The sequence below is a fragment of the Eurosta solidaginis genome, chromosome 1 (genome assembly GCF_040869045.1).
Source record: "Eurosta solidaginis isolate ZX-2024a chromosome 1, ASM4086904v1, whole genome shotgun sequence".
Taxonomy (NCBI): Eukaryota; Metazoa; Arthropoda; class Insecta; order Diptera; family Tephritidae; genus Eurosta; species Eurosta solidaginis.
Genome location: NC_090319.1, coordinates 165,310,053 through 165,334,444, shown reverse-complemented (window position 1 = coordinate 165,334,444; position 24,392 = coordinate 165,310,053). Strand labels below are relative to the sequence as shown.

Sequence of the window (24,392 nt, the reverse complement as noted above, 5' to 3'; positions counted from 1 at the left end):
AATTTTGATATGTTTTCTTATATCATTTTTCATATTATTCCAGTAATATTTTTGTCTTATTTTGCTTGACGTACGATTTATTCCTGGGTGGACACCAAAAACAGGATCGTCGTGATATTTATGAAGAATTTCTTTAATTTCTTTGTTATTTGTCACATGCATAACCTCCGGAGATAATGCTATAATTAAATTTTTGAGCACTTTGGTACCAATTTCTTTAAATGTGTCTACCCGGGTAGAATTATTCATAAACAATTTGTCTCCTAAGGACAACTGTATTTTTCCAATTCCCAAATTGCCGGCTTCTTCCATAAGCCTGGCAAAGAATTGACCTAAGTTGATATTCGCCTCAACAATTAGGTTTTTTATATTAATTTCGCTACAAATTTTCTTTCCTTTTTTGAAACATAACTTCAGAGGATCGAAAACGAGCTGGACTAGTCTCGTTACTTTACATTTATTTAGCGCTTCATATATTATTGGGTTCTCTTTGTGACTTTTTATTTCTTCATTTTTACCACTGGAATCTTTATTGTTATAATTTTCATTAGTTTCTGATCTTGTCGTAACCTTTAATATTTTACATGCTTCTACCGATATTTGTTTTAGGTCTTTAATACCTAGACGTGATAATGCGTCGGCTACATAGTATTCTTTACCAGCGATATACTCCACCTCGAAATCATATTCTTCCAAATCTAGTCTGATTCTAGTCAATTTTGATGAAGGGTTTTTCATTGAAAATAAAAATGTTAAGGGCCTGTGGTCTGTTTTGATCAACAATTTTCTTCAGTAGACGTATGATCTGAAATATGTTATGGCACAATGAATGGCCGCTAATTCTTTCTCAATTGTTGCCTTATTAGTTTCTCCTTTTGTAAATGATCTTGATTCCTAGGTAATTGGCAATTGTTTTCCATCATACTCTTGGCTTAACTCTGCTCCGCAATCATACCCACTTGCGTCAGTTGTTATACAAAAATGTTTGTTGAAATCGGGATATTGTAGGATATTAGGGCTTATTAACGCAGCTTCCAAATAGTCAAGGGATTTTTTACAATCCTCTGTCCAGTCGAAAACTACATTTTTCTTGCAAAGCCTTGTTATAATTCTAGAGTATTCCGCAAAATTTGGAACAAATCTTCTGTAATAATTGCAAAATGCGACGAATCTTTTCGCCTCATCCGCATTTTTAGGGGTTGGGAAACTTTTAACAGTTTCAAATTTACTGGGGTCTGGCAAATTTCCTTTGCTTGTGCACTTATGACCAAGGTAGGTTACTTCTTGGTTGAAAAATAAACATTTATCCGTATGTAATTTTAAATTATATCTTCTACATGTTGCGAAAATATCTCGTAAATTTTTAATCATTTGATTTTCGGTGCATCCTAATACGATTAAATCGTCCATGTATAGAAATGCTTGTGAAGGTTTTAAGCCTGCAAATGCTAATGTCATCATTATCTGGAATGAGTTCAGATCTACTTTAAGGCCATACGGTAATCTTATGAAACGATAAGTACCGTTATCTGCTGTAAAGGATGTGATATCTCTTGACTCCTCGCTGAGTTCAATCTGGTGAAATCCAGACATTAAATCTAAGCATGAAAAGTATTTAGCTCTTCCTAATTGATCTAGTTTGTCACCAATTCATGGCAACGGGAATTTATCTGCGGTTAATTTTTTATTTACCTGTCTGTAATCTACAACCATTCTCCATCTTTTTTCTTGGTTATTCGGGAGTGATTTTTTCGGTACTAATAAAATTGGACTATTGAATTCTGAAATTGAAGGTTCTACTATGTCATCTTTAATTTATTTATTTATTTGTTTGCTAATTTCACTTTTATGTGCTTCTGGTATTCTATAATTTTTTACATAAAAAAATAAAAATGAATAATATTTTACATAAACCGGGTTATTGTCCTTCATATCAGGTTTCTGTTTGTAAAAATTATTGGTTGTAATTGGTTCTGCTTCCAACGAAAAAATGTCAATGAATTCTGCACATAATGCATTAAGTGATTTACTGGCAAATTGTGGAAAATTTTTATTCAATCTTCCTAATTTTTCTTTACTGTTCTCCTCATTTTCTAGATTATTATTTTTAACTATTGTATAATCATTCAAATTTTCTGTACGGATATTAAGATCTTGAAGTGTTGCATTTTTATCTGTTGTATTTATATTTCTAACAAATGTTTGTTGTGAATTTGCTAGTGTTTGCAGTAAAAATTCCTTCGGATAATTTTTGTTGTGGAATTAGTAAATCGGAATTGTTATTTTCTATGTGAATTTGTCAAACTACTTCTGATCTTGCGAGAATTGAAGTACTATTGATTTTTATTAGTCATCTGAATTATTATATATTCTGGATGTTTAGGCCCAATGCCTAACTTTTACCTGATTGACGGCGCCCCTCCCTAATGTTTTAATAATATTTCCAGCCACCCACACTCACGCCTACATTTGTGTGCATGCATGCACATGCATGCGTTTCATACACATGCACGTGTGTGTGCAGGTTGTCAGCACCCATGCACGTATATGTGGGGGTGGTTGTATGTGTGGCCTTTCCCCTCCTTAACACCAGAGGACTTTTTCGCGGCTTAGCGGTTGTCCTCAACGGGATAACCGGTCTCTTTCTCGATTGACCGCCAACCAGCACACATCGCAAGGATCACCATCGTCACTTAAAACACCAAGGTAATATTGTAACCACAGTGTATATTTTCCTTCACTCTAAATTAAATATTATATTATAACGAGGAAATTCCTCTTTGTGTTCTTATTTATTTCTTTTGAGCGCACCGTCCACTCCAAGATCGACCCTTGTGCGCCTACCCACTGCCGGTTTACGACGCACTCAGGCCGAACATTGGTCCTCCTCACCAGGAACTAAAAGCGCCTTTTGTTATACAGTCCACAACACAGCACATTTGCGTACTATAAAATTTGCCAATTTTGCCTACAAAAAATTTATTGGCCGAAGCATATCCCAGCAGAACATAACAAAGAAGTTTGGAAGTTACATATTATACAACACGATATTAGCAGCCGAAAATTGACAAGGAAAAAGTTGGAGTTTATTGTACATAGGTGACCAGAGCCACAGCATATTCGCCAACCACAGCACAGCACAATCAAATTTTCTGGCACAAAAACCAATAAGAAGTAAGTGTTATATTTCTTGCCACTTTTTTTTGAGTGTTATTTTTTTTGCAAAATAAATAAAAAAAAAAAAAAAGACCCGTGTAGTGCGCGAAAAAATTAAAATCAAAAAAGAAGTGAAAAAGTGAAGTTATTTAGTGAGCACCAATTTTTTCTTTCCAATTTCAAAAATTAACTCACTTGGGTTATTAAGTTTATTTCGATCCTTGTGATTATCTGGTCTATCCCCCCACCAGTGGTAAGGTTTTCCAGACACAACACAAGGAAGAGGTTAACCTAACCTCACTTTCCGCACAATACCGAATAAGTTTGTTGTTGTTTTTTTGGCACATCACAAACACATTAATTCCAATTAAATTAATTCAGGCGCTCACTTCTTGTAAAAAATTTATTTCTTTCTTCACTTTTTTCTGGTTATTTTTCGATTTTCATTAGCAATATCGCACGCACTTTGTCATTTGTTCACAATACACTCATTGATCTGTGGACGTGGCGAGTGGTCCCCCCTTTTGTTGTTGCTGCTGTGACAAAAAGTCCATAAAATAAACCCTTTTCGTTGTCGCTACCAAGACAAAAAGTCTGCAATATAAAAATAAATAATAAAGCGTTGAGTCTCAATAGTGTTTATTTACTGGGCAGGTATTTTTTACTCTAAAGCGTTCTATTTCTCTATTCGGCAATTTTCTCGTTAATAAACGTAAATAAAACAATGGAAACCTACATCCGTTTAGCAGAATCAATCGCAGAGTTTGATAAAGATTACAGCCTTATTCCGGAGAGCGACCATAGCAAACACACCCTTGCAATACAGCAGGAAGAGTTGCGGCTCTTGTGGAAGAAGGTAAAGTCTGCGTTTGATTCGCTATTGGGATCTGATGAGGTGTCAGCGGATGACGTTATGGCGATCAGAAAGAAGCAAAAGGCAGCATACGCAATCTACGTGCGATGTTCAGCGTCTATATCTGCTGAGGCAGAAAAATACAAGAAGGATGAAAAGAACGTCAACCCTGAGCAAGAACCTCATGCGCATAAAATTCGCCTCCCTGCTTGCGCCACGGAAGTTTTTAAAGGGGATTATCTGTCTTGGCCAACTTTTCGCGACCTTTTCACGGCAATTTATATAAACAATTCCAGCTTGAAAGGGGTGGAAAAGTTATTCCATCTCAACAACAAAACGCAGGGCGAAGCAAAAGATATCGTTAAAAAATGCCCCCTCACAAATGAAGGTTTCGAGATGGCCTGGAAAAACTTGTGTGAAAGATACGAAAACAAACGTATCTTAGTTAACACACAACTACAAATTTTATTTAACTTAAAAAAGGTAGAAAGTGAGTGTGGCAGTTCAATAAAAAAGCTGCAAAATGATATAAATAATTGTATTTCGTCCCTCAAATGTCACAAAATTGACACTTCCAATTGGGATGCAATGCTGACCTATCTATGCTCAACCAAGTTACCAGAGAGCACGCTGGCTCTTTGGGAGCAAAGTATAGACCATAAAATGGACATATCCAAGTGGGAGGATATGGATAAATTCCTGTCTAATCGGTTTCAGACACTTGAAACAGTGTCTGGTTTTACAGGGCATGCCACTTCGAAAGTGCAAAAACCAAACGCGTCGCGACAATCAACGGAAACCCCTACGAAAAGACTTTGTGCTTTTCAAACGAAAGTATCCAAGCAAACAATAAAATCAATTTGTAAAATGTGTAAATCCCCTGAACACAGATTACGCAACTGTTCACGCTTCTGCGACTTAACCCCAGTAGAAAGGATTAAATTTATAAAATCCACAAGTGGCTGCCTGAATTGCCTATCCCCAGGACACACCGTGACGAAGTGCACCAGTTCCTACAACTGTTCCAAATGCCACTCTCGTCACCACACGCTCCTGCATGCGGATACATCTCAACACACGGCTGTACGCAATCCTTTCAAAGATGCGGATAATAGCCCAACAACTTCGGCACAGGCGCGACAATCTGCGAACCAGAATGTAAAATCCTGTCATGCCAATTCCAGCACAGGCGTGCTATTAGGAACTGCTCGCGTACACATTCGCCATAATGGTACCGACTTCTCCGCACGGGCATTAATTGATTCAGGGTCTGAATGTTCCTTTATAACTGAAAGACTGAAACGCAGAATCAATTTGCCAGCGAGAAAAATGCATGCCCAAGTTTCAGGCATCACAAATTCGGTGTCAGCCCAGGTGAAAGAAGCAGCCAAAATTGAATTACGTTCACCAGTGGATGCCTGCTTCAGCCTGACTACACCCGTTCTAGTCCTAGCCAAACTCACTGGGAATCTTCCATCCTGCCATATCAACGTCATGACTATGCAGGCATTCCCAGAATTGGTTTTGGCAGACAAGAGGTTCTACATCAACGAAGATGTAGACCTCATACTTGGAGGAGACATATATCCCCAAATTATACTGAGTGGTCTGAAAAAGAATGTACTAAATACACTTTTGGCCCAAGAGACAGTGTTCGGTTGGATACTAACCGGTCGCATCGAAGCACCGAGTCCAACGAAGAGCATCATGTCATTCTACAACGAGGTTGCGTTGGACAACCAATTAAAAGCTTTCTGGGAGGTAGAAAATGTTCCCAAAAACAAAATGCTTAATGAAGAAGAAAGGTATTGTGAACAATTATTTAAGGACACAACAAAACGTGATGAAAGTGGAAGATATACAGTCTCGCTACCATTCAGGCAGGATTACCCTGAGAAGATTGCATTAGGACCGTCTCTAAAGCGCGCATGTTCACAATTCTTCAGAAATGAGGGGCGATTACTGAAAAACCAAGAGTTAGGGAAAGAGTATGTTCGGGTGTTATCCGAATACGAAACGCTTGGACATATGAGAAAAATTAAAAATAATGTACCATCCGACGATTCGGATAATTATTTCCTGCCCCACCACGCCGTTGTAAAGGCGGAAAGTACCACCACCAAGGTGCGCGTCGTCTTCAACGCGTCAAGTCCGACAGCAAATGGCATTAGTCTAAACGACATACTCCACCCAGGTCCAGTACTCCAAGCAGACTTGCCTATTTTAATTTTACGTTGGCGACTGTATCGCTTCGTCTTTAATAGTGACATAGAAAAGATGTATAGGCAAATTTGGGTGACCGATAATCACGCCAAATTTCAAAGAATTGTCCATCGAACATCCCCCAACGAACCCATCAGTCTTTACGAACTAAAGACTGTCACATTTGGTGTAAACTGCGCCCCCTACCTCGCGATACGGTCACTTCTACAATTGGCTAATGATGTAGAAAATACCCATCCAATAGCATCGGGTATATTACGCGAAAGTATGTATGTCGACGACGTTTTATCTGGAGGGCATACAATAGCGTCAACTATCAAAGCAAGGAACGAGATTCGCGAAGCATTACACTCAGCTGGCTTTCCATTGCGCAAGTGGACATCCAATTGTGAGGAAGTCCTTCAGGACATCCCTAAAACGGATTTGCTCAGCGAGGACTTCCTAGCGTTTGAAGAGGCTAGCTCGGTGAAGGCACTCGGAATACGATGGAACGCGCATTCAGACATGTTTTACTTCACCGCAGGAGTTTTAGAGAAGGGCGAGAACATCACCAAACGCGCAATCCTATCCGCTATAGCCAAACTTTTCGACCCTTTAGGCTGGCTTGCACCAATGGTCATAGTAGCAAAAATACTAATGCAGAACATCTGGTTAGAGGGCACCGGGTGGGATGAACCTGTCTCCCCAACTACCTTAGAACGGTGGGAAAATTTCACCCAACACTATAACGAAATAGATAACATTAGGATACCGCGATGGGTAAATTTTACGCCCGAGGACGACATCGAAATACATGGTTTTTGCGATGCATCGGAAAAGGCATATGCAGCAGCAATCTACATGCGCGTAAAAAGGGACGATAAAATTTTCACAAATCTCTTGCTAGCCAAAACCCGAGTAGCCCCAGTGAAAACCATCTCACTACCACGTTTAGAACTTTGCGGCGCCGTGCTGCTCGCAGAAATCATGGAATCAATATTCCGAAACACTCATTTGGGGCCAGCAAAAGTTCACCTCTGGACGGATTCAACCATCGTACTCGCATGGATAAGAAAGCCGCCCTGTTCCTGGTCAACCTTCGTCGCACATCGAATCACTAAGATCATCGATATGGTCGGTAGCAAGGACTGGCTTCACGTGGACTCGGAATCTAATCCAGCGGATCTAGGAAGCAGAGGACTACTTGCATCAGAGTTGGTCAACAATTCGTTGTGGTGGCAGGGACCTTCTTGGCTGCAAGAAGACAATTCCCACTGGCCAGCACAAGACACCGAATACAAAACGTCCGTTGAGGAGAAGAGGGCACAAACATATGCCACGACAAGGGTAGATCATGTAGATATTCTCGACCGTTTTTCACATTTACCCAGGGCTTTGAAGGTTTTATCTTATGTTAGGAGATTCTATAAAAGAACGCATCCTAAAACCAAAGCAGTGTTCCAAGAAAAGTCGTGCATAATCTCAGCCGATGAGATTAAGGCAACGACTCAAGCATTAATACGAGTCTGCCAGAAACAATTTTACGGGACAGAATATTTAAAATTAAAAAATAGGGAACCTATCGATCGCAAGAGTGAAATACTGTCCCTAAATCCATATATCGACAAAGATGATATTATTAGAACAGGGGGGCGTCTAGGGGCTTCAAAGGACATGTCATACAATGAGCGTCATCCGATCATCTTGCCGTACAATTGTAGGCTGTCTCGCCTTACAGTTATGATGGCTCATCATGACTCCCTTCATGGCGAGAACCAGCTCATGCTCCGTCTTATCCGAACCCAATACTGGATACCGAATGTCAAGACCATGATCAGAGCCATCATCCACAAGTGCAAAACCTGCATTATTCACCGAAAGCAGGCACAGTCCCAACTTATGGGGACCCTTCCCTGCGAACGGACTACTTTTACCCGCGCGTTCACCAATACCGGGGTAGACTTTGCAGGGCCTTTCGACATCAAAAGCTACCGCGGTAGGGGATGTCGACTGTCAAAAGGCTACGTATGCCTTTTCGTCTGCTTTTCCACTAAGGCCATCCATTTAGAAGCCACTAGTGACCTTAGTACCCCAGGCTTCCTTGCGGCCTTTTCGCGTTTTATCGCGAGAAGAGGATGTCCGAAGAACATCTACTCCGACAATGGTACGAACTTTGTCGGAGCTTCCCGATCTCTACGATCGGAATTCAAAGCCTTCCTGGCAGAAAGCCGAGACAAAACAGTCTCCAAGTATAGCCATCAAGCATTAACTTGGCATTTTATTCCCGCTGGCGCTCCACATATGGGCGGCTTGTGGGAAGCGGGAGTGAAGAGCTTCAAAAGCCACTTCAAAAAGATCGCTTCTCCCCACAAATATACTATGGAGGAGTTCCAAACACTTTTGTGCCGGATTGAGGCGTGCCTCAACTCGCGCCCTCTCAGTCCGGGGTCGAATGACCCAACGGACCTGGAACCCCTAACTCCAGGACATTTCCTAACAGGCAGCCATCTTCTGGCGCCGCCAGAACCGGATGTGAACGAAAGCACGGCCTCCATAATAAACAGATAGCAGAAGCTCAAAGCCCTCCATCACACTTTCTGCCAACGATGGAAGGTGGAATATCTATCCGAACTTCAAAAACGAGTGAAGTGGAAACATCCCAAAGAAAATATAAAAGTGGGAGATCTCGCTGTCATCAAAGAGGACAACTTATCTCCCAACGAGTGGAGGCTCGGTAGAGTCGTCAACGTACACCCCGGTGAAGACAACCGAGTACGTGTGGTCGACCTCTTTACCGAGAAGGGTCAAGTCCGACGACCTTTGGTCAAACTGATCCTTCTTCCCACGGAGGAGATAGATTGCGAGAGGACCAAGAGCTCCTCCTAACAATCCCTCCGTTCCTCCCTACTTTCGAAATATCCCAAACCATCCCACTCACTCGTTATTCCCTAACGAGTATACCAGAGAAGCCTTTACGCAGACCCTCGGTCTGCCACAGAAAACAAGGGCACTCGGCCCATAATCTTTAAATTTTTAAAATTTCAAACCCCAGCGCTCGTTCACCGAAACAAGGCCAATCAACCACCCTAATGCAGATCTCCATCTGCCACAAAACACTTTTTTTTAATTCTTAAAAAATCAACCCCAATTCACTCGCTCACCCCGAGCGAGGACAACAGAAAGCCTGCGACAGAAGGGCGAACCGATCTGCCAGATAATCTATTCATATTTTTAAATTTCAAAAAAAATCAAACCCGAAATTCACGCGCTCACCCCGAGCGAGGACACCAGAAATCTTCCCACTCACTCGTTCTCCCATAACGAGGATACCAGAAAAGCCCTCACGCAGATCCCCCATCTGCCACAATATTATTATTTTTTTTCCATTTTCAAAAAAAACATCCCACAATTCACTCGCTCACCCCGAGCGAGGACACCAGAACCCTAACGCAGACTCAGGGTCTGCCACGGAACGCAGATGCACTCAGCCAAAGGAACGAGGCCAAGCAACAACCTAACGCAGATTCGATATCTGCCACAGAACCGAAAGGCATTCGGCCCACTAGATTTTTATTTTTAAAAAACCAACCCACAATTCACCCGCTCTCCCAGAGCGAGGACAGTAAATCAACCCAACTTCAAAAAAAATCACATTTGATCAAAATTAAAATTTGTTTGTGTTTGACAAAAAACATTTGGAAATGTAAATGAGCTCCTCAATTAATACTGTTGACTCTTGGTTACAAATTACAAACAGGAATGTTATTCTCATCACTTTTCTAATCAGCTTAGAACGTGTTTTTTGTTTTTTGAATCATGAGTTAGATCAATATTTTGTATTTAAATACTGAATTTATACCCTTAAAACATTCAACACACGCAGCATGCAACTTTCAGCAGTGACGAACCTGAATTAGGGAATCGAATAAGGAATCATGATTAAAAAGACTAGACAGGTGTTTTCAGCTCATCAGAATAAAGCTGCTCTGAAATTTCCTTAGCTTTTTCTGTACTCATTGTGCCTTCCAATTATTAAATATTTGCCTCTTCTGTTAAAGAAAACTGCGTTTTTGTTGTTTTTATACAAACCTGCCTACCACCGATCCATTCCAACCTTTTTTACGGCCGGATGTCCCTACCGGAAATCCGCTCCAGAAGTTCCCTAAGGCCAACAATATCTAAGAAACCCCGATACACTTGACATAAATGATATGAATGCCAAACAATCATTAGATTTCCGAACGAAACAAACTAGCGCTATTGAAACAGTTACTAGCGTCGGTGGCTATTCCTCTGCTACTGGTAGCAGCCATGCCAATAATGATCAATTTGAGCAGAAGAGAAAAGCCGGAGTCATTGGTGCCGTATTTCGTATCGCTGTATCCGTATCCCTAACGTAATCAGCTGTTTATCGTTACGACGGTAAACCAAAACCCAATTGGTTGGCTACGATACGGTTACGACCTTAGCGGCACCAATAATCGATTGCATTGATTCTCATAAGGTTGGTCGAATCAGCTGTTATAAGGCTACCGATACGGTTACCGATAAAGCACCAATGTCTCCAGCTAAAGAAAGTGATTATGATGACACAATTGTTGAAGCGAAGAAGCTAAGCAATACAATGTCTGCGGAGGAGGGGAAGACTGCAAATATGCGCAAAATATACGCAATGTTTATGATGAGAATCAATTAGATACAAATCCCTGCGCAACACAACGTGAGGAATCTGAAGGCTTGGCACGTGTTGCCAAACAACAGAAAATCATACGTGAAACACAGCGGCAAGCAGCAGTTAATCGTAGGTCTGTGCGTACACAAAGGAAAGTACTCTCACTGTTACAAAGTGGCACAACATTTGCAAAGGTTACCAGTGAAACACCATCTGAGGATATCGAGGCATTCGCCACCTCCGCTTTCACTAAAAAAATTGCTACTACACAAGCAGTACCATTTGTTGCAAGTATTGTTGGTGATAAAAGCTTGGTAAATAAAATTGAAACTGAAGTTGATATAAAGAAAGATGTTACGGTTCCAATCGCTGCAGCCCAAGTTGGTGGTGATGATGATGATGATAGTGCCAAGCCAGCAGAAGATCAGGTTATTTGCGATGTAATTATAATTGAAGGTAGCTCCTCTGAGGATGATTGCATTATGTTATCGGAAGATGGAGAAGAAGTGGAGGACGATCCGAATAATAGTGGCTCACTTGTGAAAGATGCATAATGTACCCGATGAACATTGGCGTGTATTGGTCAACAGCGGACATCCAGAGGGTGAAGATGTTATTTTTGTAGCACCATAAATAGCGCGCACTCTAAAACCACATCAAATTGGTGGCGTATAATTTTTGTTCGACAATATTATTGCATCAACGAAACGTTTTAAAAGTTCTAGTGGGTTTGGTTGTATACTATCCCACTCAATGGGATTGGACGCTACAAGCGATTCGTTTCTGGGAAATCTTCCTACGGCATACACCATCCAGGACGGTACTTTGTGTAATGCCTCTAAATACGTTGCAAAATTGGGTATCAGAATTCAATATGTGGCTACCGAAATTCTCTGATAATCCCGATCACATACACCCGGGGCAATTTTATGTTTTCATACTTAACGAACAGCATGAAACATTGAATGCACGTGCTAAAGTTATACTGAAATGGGCTGAGGAAGGTGGCTATGAATTATTTCGTTTGTTGGCCTTAAAATTGATGACCACGCGTAAGAGGCGGAGTGCTAAAGCGGTTAGTTGTGAACGAAATGGTTCCGAAGTGAATTCACGTGTACATCAAGCGTTAGTTAAACCTGGTCCAGATGTGGTTATATGCGATAAGGGTCACCGTGTTACAAATGCTCATTTTGGCATATCACTTGCTCTCAAACATATACGCACAAGACGTAGAATTGTTTTAACTGATTATCCATTACAAAATAATCTATTGGAATATTGGTGTATGGTGGATTTTGTACATCCCAATTATTTTGCTACGCGTAATGAATTTTGTAATATGTTCGAACGTTCCATACAAAATGTATTGATTCAACACCTGAAGGTCATAAATTGATGCGTTACCGTGCACACGCATTACATTCGCTCGTACTTGGGTTTGTGCAACGTCGTTCACATGTTGTACTACAACAAACATTACATAAAAAATTTGAATATGTTATACTAACACGAATGACACAATTTCAACGCCAACCATATGATGCATTTATGAATGAGATTGTGCGTACTAAATCTGTTCCTAATCCATTAAAAGCATTTGCGGTTGGTTGGAAAATATGGAATCATCCGGATGTGCTGTAACCGTCTCGAAAAGGAAAGAAATTGGTTGGGAATCAGAAATGGAAGAATCTGAAGTGAGTGGGGCATCAGCTGTTGTGACTCCTGTTGCTCCTGCTGCTACTGCTGTCATGCCTGAATCGAAAAATCCAAATCCTTATGAGGATAAATCTATAGCAGCCAATACCGAAAGAAGGGTGCAAATAAGTAAACCAAGAGAAGAGTTTAGTCTCCCTGAGGTAAACTCTTCTGCATCAGCGGAGAATATGGAATGCATATCGAAACCGAACTATGTTGGTAGGGTGCCGCAACGTGCCGACGAGACTGAAAACGGAAACTAATGGAACCGCTGGTTCTTCGCAAATTGTCGATTTGGATACAAAGGAAATTAACACAGTTGAAACTGGTATTGATATGACCCTATGTCCCATAATTGAGAATGAATCACTACAACCCATAGAACTACACATTCTATGTTATCAAATACAAGTGGTACTGCCACGGCTGAGGCTTATAGAAGATTGTAAAATTGTAACGCCCGAAAATGCGGTTAACACTGAAGAGGATGTTGCCAAGGTCCAACACACTCCATGAATGATTTAATGAAAAAACATCGACCTGGCATTGTAGAGAATTCACCAAAAATGGAAATTCTGTTTTGTATACTAAATGAAGTGTCAGACTTGGCGTACGCGTGCTGCTTTTTCGGTCAAAGTCTATTAACATTAAATTTAATAGAAACATTTTTTCAAATGGCATACATACCCGGTACGAATAAACATTGGAGGAGTATCTTATTTCCGCTTGGACGGTTCACCAACTCCTCAAGAGCGCGAACATCTTGTAAATTCATTCAATTCAAATCATGGCGTAAAGTTGTTTTTGATTTCAACTCGTTATGACCAAAGAAAGTCCTGTTTCGTTTATAGAATAATTAATTAAGTAAGTAATTGAGAAAAATATGGAGGCTGCACGTCAGGCCACGCCGTAGTAAAAAATGAAATGAAAGAACGGAAAATCACTTGATACATTTCCCGTTGTTTCAATTCATAGGAATTTTACATTCTATGCACGGGTATGTATGAATGTGCGTTTTTTTTGTCTTTGTCGTTGGTATGCTGGTACCAGTGAGCGGAATTCTAAAAAGGGAATGGTAGTAGACGAAAAAAGGACATAGCAGTAGTTGGTAGTTTTTACCAAGAAAACAACAGCTACAGTTCATATTTGTACCAAACAATTAACAATGTATTGTAAAACAAATAACGCCCATTTCAAAGAAAATGACACCTTTAAAACACGTAAACAAGACAAAATTACCTGTACCTTTGTATATACCTACATAGCTTATGCCTATACGATACTCACTTTTTTCCTGTATCGTGGGGGTGAAATACTGACAAACATGTACCAAAACGTCTAATCACAACAACAATATTCCAAGGTACCAAAAGTACTGCCACAAAATAACCGATCTCGGAAGGTAATCGTTTACGTAGAACCTTTTATTTTCGTACAACTTATTCCAAAAAAAACTGAAAAAGTAGCGCAGAAAAAGATTCGCGTACTCAGTTACTATATTTCCCTACTCAAAAATTTATTTCCTGTTCAAGTTATTCAGAAATTTTTCAAAATTGACTGATTTGGTCAGTATCGCCTCCTAATGTTAGTTGGGTGGGCTCGGCAATTCAATACTTTAAAATTATCGCAGTATACGTTTACAGTGCGAAAATACTGAAATATTGGTAGATTTTGGGCCTCGGTGGTAGTAGTAGTAGAAAATGAAAATGGGCCAGAAAAGTTAGTAAACCTACCAATGCGGTAAAGTCCGTGCACTGACTGTCCATATACTTATACCAACGTATGTACATATATATGCCGAGTTTAAATGTACATTATATTAGGGATGCATAAAAAGATGCAAACGGGTACCCAAAAAACCCGAGTCTGAGGAATCGGTATCGGAGCCAAATACCTTTCGAGAACCGTGCTTTGATAAAAGCCACCAATAAAACAGGACTACAAGCGTACTTGGGGAAAGGTTGAATAAACAACTCTCATAAATAACCGAAAGGTAATACAAAAAGAGGAAAATGATACATTCTACAAATGATTCTCCTCATCCAAAACGAACATTTTTTTATTTTTTCTTTACATCGCATACAATTTTGCTGTCCAAACACTTTTTTTGTGGCGGGCAGGGAAGTTGTTGGGTTTTAGCACCAACAACACAAATAACAGCGACTCAAAAGAACCCACGCTATACACTTTCTACCCGGTTCGGCACCAGAATGTGTGAACCGAAAATCGTAAATGCTCATTTTCTGCAGCACTAGTGTGCCCGTGGCCAACTAAAACGCTGCCGGGTGACACAAAATAAACAAAATAAGGCACTAAAGACCCAGGCACATAACGTGCGGGGAAAGATGCCATGCACATAATGCACGCCACATATGAATATTTTTTTTATGCAGCGACAGATGTTTCCCCTTATACGCGCGCTAATAAAATTTCCCAAATCCCCAATAATACAACTAGGGACCACTCGCCCCTGCATCTCGAGAATGACTCGACCCAGTCAAACATATTGCACTTCTTTCAGGAAAATGGGTCGTTTTGCCGCTTTGAAACGTAATGCTGCCACGAACGTAGCGCGTTATTCATCGGAATCCCGAGTGTGTCTTGAGCGACACCCTATCCGCTTGTGCCCAACCTTTCGGGCGAAAAGGCCAGAAGAGCGCCTCTACGTAACCATTCGCGAAAGCTACTGCGGAAATTGTCTGGCGCCTGATCACCGCTCGAATGCGTGCCCAAGCCAAGGGCGATGCAAACGGTGCGGTGAGAAGCACCACACGATGCTGCACATCGCCTCAATCGACGAAGAGGAGCAGCTATTACGAGAAGCCCGCTCTCAGCCATGGAGCGCCCAAGTGGAAGAGGAGCTAGATTCACCCCGAGAGCGGATAGACGACTCAATCTCGTTATATGCGTCGGACGCTGGAACGGAGACTGGACCTCTTCGTCCACCCCGAAACCGAGATGCCAGCCGAACCGGAGCGGAGACGCGGTCTCTTCGCCCGACCCTACCACCTACAGCCAAATCATTTCGACCACTTCTGCAGCACGAGAGGAAGCGGCTCCAACAGGGGACAGCGACAGCACGGCGCCATACATATAACGGCCGAGCGGAGACCCGGTCTCTTCGCCGGCAACCCAGGAACCCCCAACGGAGACGACATTCACGTGACCACAGAGCGGAGACAAGGCGTCTTCGCCTGCCCCAACGACATCAGCCACAAGATCGCAGCCACGGAGGCAACACACTGCAGCTCACCACCGTGTCCGCCTTCCGGTCAGGGCTCGTAGCCCAGCATTCAGCAGCCACCGCCACCATGATACCAACGGTAGCGATCACACCCACAGCGGTCGTGAAGATAGAAGCTGGGGGGCGGCTACACCTCGTCCGTGCCTTACTTGACGGATGCTCCCCCACCACCGTGATTGCGGATGAGCTCGCCCAGGAGCTCCAACTTCCTACCAGCAACATTGGCGGGCAAGCAGGATGTCTGCTGCGTATCCGAGGTAGACACGGACAGAACAAAAGGATTGCGACCCATGCTGCGGTCTTATCCAATTTTCGGCGCATGACACCGACGACCAGCATCGACAGCGCTATCGCAGCCCCGTACGCACATCTCCGTCTGGCGGATCCGCAGTTCCATGCATCCGCGCCGATCCGCCTCATCCTAGGAACAGATGTATATGCGGAGATAATATTACCAGGGATTCTGCCCACCACGTTTGGCCCTTTGCTGGCTCAGAGTACCATCTTCGGTTGGGTACTCTCGGGCACAACCAAGGCCTAACATCAAAATGTTCGGTAATGACCGACACAGATGAATTTTTTATACTTTGTTATTTTTATTGAATTTTTGGTGTACACAGTTGCAAAAGACCTGCATTGTGAATTCGTACCAGCGAAAAATCTTTCGATTCCTCCATTGCCATACCTGCGTGTCAAATAATAGCTGACAGGGAGAACGGCGGTCGCGAATGGCCAGATAATGGAATAAGGGTTTGTTTTTTTCTTTTGCTCGCCGTTATTAAATTGAAGTGCCATGAATTGTACATTTGTTTCAAATCAGCTTTCTTTTAAATTTGTATACCGAAAATCAGACTACATATTAATATTCATTTCTATAATCAAGTTTATAGATTAAATTTGAGCCACCAGCTATGCAGGCATTTTAAAATATGTAAATAAAGCAATATACCAGTCGTCTACAGAAATGTTTGAAAACCACTGGTGAGCTAATGATTTAGGTAATCGAACAACGATTGAACAGGTGATCGAAGCTGTTTACTATTGTGCACATTTCTACCAAACCTTCGCCACTTGTATGAATTCACAATGGAGGTGTGCGTTTAAAATCTTGTATCATTACAATAAGTTATTTTTTATTGAATTTTCTTCATACACAATTCTATGCTTGTTCATTTCCAATGAATTTGTAATAAACGGCAAGAAATATGAACACGTATATCTTCTTACTTCTTTTCGCAATCCCTAGCTCTAGGCAAACCTGGCTCAGGCCTTGAACCATAACGCGAATGTGCCGAATGACCGAGGCATCAGCAACCAAGCTCGCACCCTGCGCAAACCATCTTGCGTGTCGCCAAGCCGGCGGACTGGCCGACGTTATGTTAAGTTAGATATAATTAGTTATAAGTTTTTTATTTTTTCCTCTTCTTCACGGTCGGTGATCCTTGGCGGACTGTGACGTTGCGTACCGCAAGGGGGGCGGCATGTTTAGGCCCAATGCCTAACTTTTACCTGATTGACGGCGCCCCTCCCTAATGTTTTAATAATATTTCCAGCCACCCACACTCACGCCTACATTTGTGTGCATGCATGCACATGCATGCGTTTCATACACATGCACGTGTGTGTGTGCAGGTTGTCAGCACCCATGCACGTATATGTGGGGGTGGTTGTATGTGTGGCCTTTCCCCTCCTTAACACCAGAGGACTTTTTCGCGGCTTAGCGGTTGTCCTCAACGGGATAACCGGTCTCTTTCTCGATTGACCGCCAACCAGCACACATCGCAAGGATCACCATCGTCACTTAAAACACCAAGGTAATATTGTAACCACAGTGTATATTTTCCTTCACTCTAAATTAAATATTATATTATAACGAGGAAATTCCTCTTTGTGTTCTTATTTATTTCTTTTGAGCGCACCATCCACTCCAAGATCGACCCTTGTGCGCCTACCCACTGCCGGTTTACGACGCACTCAGGCCGAACACTGGATAATCATATGGTCTCAATATTAGAGTGCCTCCTTCTTTGTGATAATCTAGAATGCAATTATATATTTTAATGAAATCTAAGCATAATAATCCATCACATGGAATTGGAAAATTGTCTTCTACTACATGAAATTTGTGTTTAATCAATAGATAATAATTCCTTAAGTCTGCTTTAACCGTGCCAATAGTGATTGTTATACCTTGACCTTACTTCCTTACTTAATTGGCGCATAACCGTCTAAACGGTTAAATCGGTTGTTTGAGAATTATCATTTGTTACATTACTGTCAATTTTACCCTTTTTATAATTGAAATATCCGCTCCTGTGTCTATTAGGAGGGTTGAAATGGAATTATTCAGTGTTGTTTTGGAAAATATGTAACTATTAAGGTGTAAATTGAAAATATATAATTTTTTATTTATTGACATTTATTGCTGGTAATTCTTCGCGATCTGAAATTTCGACCAGACCTTTGGTTATTTTGTCTGTTATAATTATTATTGTTCTTATTGTTATAGGTATTGAAAGAACGTGTATAAGTTCCTCTATAATTATTGTTTTGGTATCTCCTACGGAAGTTACCTCGAAAATGATTTTGTTGGCGAATATGTAGCAGTGAATTTGGATTTCCAGTTACTTCTGTGCAACTGTTAGTAAATTTTTATACTGCTTCGTTCATTGTGGTGAACGTTCCAGCTTGCATAATTGTTTTTACTTTGTCGTTGGATCAGTTTTTACACATAGCTTTCACAGCTGATTGTGTAGCATACTTGGTTGCTAACTCTGGTGTTAGTCCGTCAGATATGTATGCTCCTTCCAACGATTTTGTGAGCTTTTCAATTTCAGCAGTGTATTGATTTGCAGTTTTACTGCGTTGTTGGATGTTCAGGAGCTTTTTTGTCAAAACTTCTACTGATTCACCCTTGATTTTTGACATCAATCTGTGTTTTATTTCTTGAATGGAAGATTCAGTGCTTATTATATTTCTAGCTGTCCCTTTTAGTTTTGTCTTTATCATGGATACCGCGATAGCCTCGTGACTATCCTTGATTTGCTCGAGGATATCAAGGGCATCCAGAAAACTGGATAAGTTTTCAGATTTTCCATCGAAATCTGGTAAGATCGATGATGCAGTTTTAATGAATTCAACGTTTGTCTGTGGCATTTTGTCAATTTTTAGGGCTTCCCCTAAATTGGGTTGAGTCTCTGGCAATAAGGCAGCAAAATTTATTCTTTTCCTTTTCAAATAACATTGGGACCAATGTCTCAACATTATATCTACTCAGTGAGGTTACCAATTTATCCCTGACACTGGAAAAAATTTGTTTTGCCTCTAGTTGATATTTAGCTGTCAACTTGATATACACCCTTTGTGTGGTCTTTCCTATATTGGTCAACGACTGTAATATTGTCGTGAGTAAGATTTTTCCGCCAAAGTCTTCTCTTCCACAAGTGTGTTCAGAATGGTTTCCCATTTGTCCACTGGGGCAAATATTTTTCCCATAAAATTTATTAAACTATTTTATGAGCTCGAGGCCTTATCCAAATAAAAAACGCAGTATAAATATTTTATATTTGTATTTTTATTTTATATTCGATATTTCGACTTCAGTCTGAAGTCATCATCAGGACTGTGAAACAAACCAAAACAAAAACAAAAATTATAACATTTTCAAAAATTAACCAAAAAACAAATATCACTTACACAATTGAGTTTGTTATACAGACTAACCATATGTGCGAAAGTTAAGAATGCTGGAGACAAATAATCATACAAAAATTTAAACAATATTTCAAAGCACCGTAAATGGAAAGAACATTTTTGCAAAAACAAAAGGACATGGAGTGGCTAAAAGTACGACATACAAGCATACATATATACATATATCATCAGATTTTCCTATTGTTGTGGGAGAGATCTTCCTACCGCGCATTGTTGTTGCCTTAAAACTAAGTTCCGATACACATGTGCGCAGTGGTCAGTGTCCGCTTTTAAATTCATCCTAGTACTATTAGGGGTGTTCGCTATATGAAGCATTTCCAAAGTAAATCTTTTATTATAATTTCTCTCCTCCTGTAAAATAGTTACATTATCGAAGTCTGGATAATGCCCCGTATCTTTACAATGGGCTGACAAGGCCGTCTTATTTTCTGAATAATTGTTTCTTAACATAATATTAGATCCACGATCGCCACATATTACCCGTTGGTACCTGTTTGTCAAATAGCTCTCAAGTAGCTTCACAGCATCGCTACTGAATCCAAAATATTATTTAAGCTTATGCAGGAGAATTCTGTGGCAGACCGTGTCGAATGCCTTAGAGAAGTCCAATAACGTAAGAATTGTGAGTTCGCCATTGTCAAATTTTGGTCGTATGTCTTCTAAAACCTTGAGCATAGCGGTTGAGCAACTATGTCCAATGCGATAACCTGATTGATTTTCCGAAAGCAGATTTTCTTCAGTCAGATATTTCCTAATCTGGTTCGATAAGAGCTTTTCCAAAATTTTTGATAAACAGGGAAGAATAATTATTGGCCGAAAATCACATGGTTGGGAAGCATTACCCTTTTTTGGAATAGGTATAATATTAGCCACCTTCCAAGCATCAGGAAAACTTAGAGATGTTAAAGCAAAATTTAAAATATGCGTTAATGGCGCAATAACATATGGTAATATAAGTTTAATAAATCTTAGACTTATTTTATCTTCCCCTGTTGCATTTGATTTTATTGAAAATATGGATTGTATTGTTTCAGATTCAGTAATATTAGAAAAGTTAAATTTACTGCACCAATCAAACAAAGAATCGTCGCTGGAAATATTTGACTCACTCTCATTCGGTAACTTGGTAGCAAAGAAATCATTCATTACATCAGCCTGAATTGAGCATTCCGATTTTAAATCATTCTTAATACCAAGTTGTTTTAGATTATTCCAGAGAATCTTTGGTGGTAGGCATACATCAAGTTTGCTTTGGAAATAACCCCTTTTGGCATCCCTAGTAATTTTCGTAGCTCTGTTTCGCAATATCTTATAAGCCTGCCAGTTTTCTTCACAAGGAGATTTCCTCCAAAGTGAATAGCTTTTATTTCTTGCTTTTATTGCCTGAAGTACATCTCGACTGAACCATGGTTGCTTATTTTTGTTCACTCTAATTTTCTTAAGTGGGACATATTTATCAAATAGGTAGTTAACCAAATTGGAAAAATTTTCAACTTTTTTATTTATGTCTGCTTCAAACCAACTGTCATTCCAAGGAAGTGAAGATGCTTCAGCAGCTAAAGCTCTGACATTGATTTTATTGAAATCACGAACGTACAGGTTGCCAATGGAGATAGTATTCGTAGATTGCAAAACTACATTATAACTCAAAAAAATTAAGTCATGGTCGCTAATACCTCCCAGAGAAAGCTGATCAAAATGTAAGACATTGCCCATGTCAGCCACACAAAATACATCTAGTAAACTAGGTTTGCAATGGGGTCCGAAACGAGTAGCAAGTTTATTTACAACTTCCAATCCTACGCCTGATATGCTATCAACAAAATGTTTGGACCGATCGTTTTCCACAAGCAAATCAATATTTAAGTCTCCACACAAGAGTATGTGTTCATAAATTGCACTATATTTATCGAATCTCTTAAAAAAGGTACCCAAATCATATGACTTTTTCGGATTATATACAAATACAACAAGGCAACGCTCAGAATTATTGAAGAACTCAAACATCAAAAACTCTACAAGATCAAGTTGATCTGACCTGTCAATTACTCTTCCCTGCAATGCCTTTTATAATAGATCGCGATACCACCACCGCGCTTGACTTGCTGTCTGTCATTCCTTACAATACAGTAATCAAGAAATTGGTAATTATAATCAGCCATATCTAAACCTGATTTAAGTAATCAAGTTTTGTTTGATTCAAACTTCTCGAGTTAAAATGACAAACCTGAAATCCAGGATGACAATCACTCAAAATCTTCAGTACTATCTTATTGTTACATTCATTAGAGCCAACAGCTGAGCTATTTAACTTCATAAATAAATCCACAAGTGTGCGTTTCAAATTGCCAACATACTAGAGTGCATAACAGAGAAGGGTCAACAGGATAGTACATATGAAAATTGGTTAAAGAATAAAATAAAAACTTAAACATATTAATAAATATTCCTAAAGCAAAAAAACAAAGAAATATAACTAAAAGTATGGTCATATTAATCAGCTGCTCCTTTTCCATCTCCGGTGCTCAAAAGAGAATCCACTTCCTCTTTGCTAGCTATCAATTTAGGCTCTTCATTGGGCTTTAATCGTACAAAAACTTTTCCACGAACTAAGAACGCAGATGCTAAAAACCTCTTGTTCTTCATCTTCGTAGTATAAGACATAACTTCCCTTAGTATCTTTGGCAAACTCTCATGTATATAAACAGATCCATAGCCAGGTATATTAATATCCGACAGCATAAGCGATCTCTGTTTACGTTTACAAAATGCAGCAATAGACTTAAACAGCTGGTTTACTTTGATTATAAGCCAAACAACAGCATGTAGCCAAACGTACGCATGCACATTCACATACACATGCATATAGTTGCAAGGCGTGAGAACTTGCACATAAATACGCAAACTCAGCAACAATTTTAGTTGGTTGCGTTTAGTTTACGTTATCAGCGAGCAGCTCAAAAGCCACGTGTGCTAAGTGTTTTGTAAGTATACATGTATGTATGAATGCATTTATTTTGGCTACACTACACTAAGAAAACACAATATTGTCACAACGAAGGCGGACAAAGGAAATACCACTGTGCTAATCGGCAAAGAGAAATATATAGCCAAAACCGAAGAACACATAGAGGAAATGAAATGTCGTAGAATAAGAGCGAAAACCACGGATGAATACCAAAAATAAATCAAAGTTGCTATAAAAAATGCTACCAGGTACTTTGTTAGATCGCATGTAATGGTAAGTGCATATTCGTTTCCATTTACCGATTTTGGTAATGGTCCGACCATATCGATTTGTACAATAACAAAAGCCTTCGGAGGTATCTCCGTGATTTTCATTGGTTCCTTTATATGTTTATTAGTTTTATTTTTCTTACAGTGGATGTAAAAACTTTTCTATCCTTGGATTTCTTTTCATATATTTCATATTTTTCCTATTTTGCAGCAATATCTTTGATCTTACATGTCATGCGATTTCTGCGGCGGCCACCAAGACAGAATCGTCATGATATTAAAGTAGAATTATTTTAATTTTTACCGGGGTTTGGAACATTCACAACCTCTTGGGTTTGTGCAATTAATTGATCTTAGAGAACTTGGGCACCTTTTTATTATTTTTAAATTTACATACTCGAGTATATATTCAATTATTTTTCACCAATTTGTCCTTCAGGATAACTGTGTTTTTCCTTATAAATTTCAACTCCTGGATTGCCGGCATTTTTGTATGCCTGGTCGAATATTGTCCTAAGTCAATAACTTCCTCAACAATCTGGTTGCTTGAAAATTTTTCTACGCTACAATTTTCTATCCTAAGATGAAAACGAGCGCGACATGTCTTTTTGCTACAAATTTATATAGCGCTTCGCATATAAATTAAGGTTCTTTTGTGATTTTTCTTCATTTTCTGTTGTTGGTAGTATTATTATTGGCTGGTTTTCTGTTTTATTTTAGAATTTTGCCTACTTCCACTGACACGGGATTCTTATTCAAATATAATGTGAAAGAATTTTTATTTTGGATGGTTTTTCCGTATAAACTACTGTGCTTTTTGTTATTGCTTCCTGACTATCTTTGTTTTTAAAGATATCAGGAGCATTCAGAGAAATTATGAAAATTTTTGATTTGCTGTTCACTTTAGGCAGAGCTAGTGAAGCTGCCTTTACTACCGGTTGCGACATTTTGAAGTTTATAATTTGGGGTTTATTTTAACAATTTGTTGCTCTTCCTCAGATTTGGGGTTGGTTTAGGATAATAAGGTGCTGTAATGGATATTTGAAAATTGAGAAAAAAATTTTTTTAGACGCGCTGTTGCACGTTATTTAATTGCCTATATTTGATTTTCATATATTTTCTGAGTATAGCGGCTATTGCAATGTTTAATAGCCCTATCGTGTATATTAAAGCACCTAGCCAAATGTCTAAGATGTTTGGAGTGGTTTTTGTGCCCACTTGGTCTTATTATTATTATTATTCTTTATTCGGTCTATGATAACAATATCTTACAGACTACAAATGTATAAGAAATTACTTACTGACTAAATTGGCTGGAATTGAGTACTAGGAATAAATTGAAGTAATCTTATCGACGAACTGGGATCTCGGCATTGCGAAATCGAGATCAAGCAGTTTGTAAATATTGCTAATTTCACTGACAGCCCTTGTTTGTACATTTATCCATGCGGTGCATATTTCTTTTTATTACTTTGCTGTTGTACATTTAGCTTGAGCATTGAGTTATGTTTACGATTTTATTCTAATTGATAAACTTATTTTGTGAACTATAATTTTCTTAATTTTTAAGTTTGTATAATAAAAATTTATGAGTGAGTAAAATAAACATTTAGTAAAAA

The 24,392-nt window shown here is 39.6% G+C and overlaps 1 protein-coding gene and 1 pseudogene across 1 annotated transcript in view; one reads left to right on the top strand and one right to left on the bottom strand.

Moving 5' to 3' along the window:
• Positions 1-24,392, bottom strand: part of LOC137238431 (membrane-associated transporter protein-like) — a 1,095,627-nt gene that overhangs the window by 465,558 nt on the left and 605,677 nt on the right. The gene's annotated exons all lie outside the window — the stretch shown is intronic.
• Positions 1,893-13,442, top strand: LOC137238693 (helicase ARIP4-like; annotated as a pseudogene).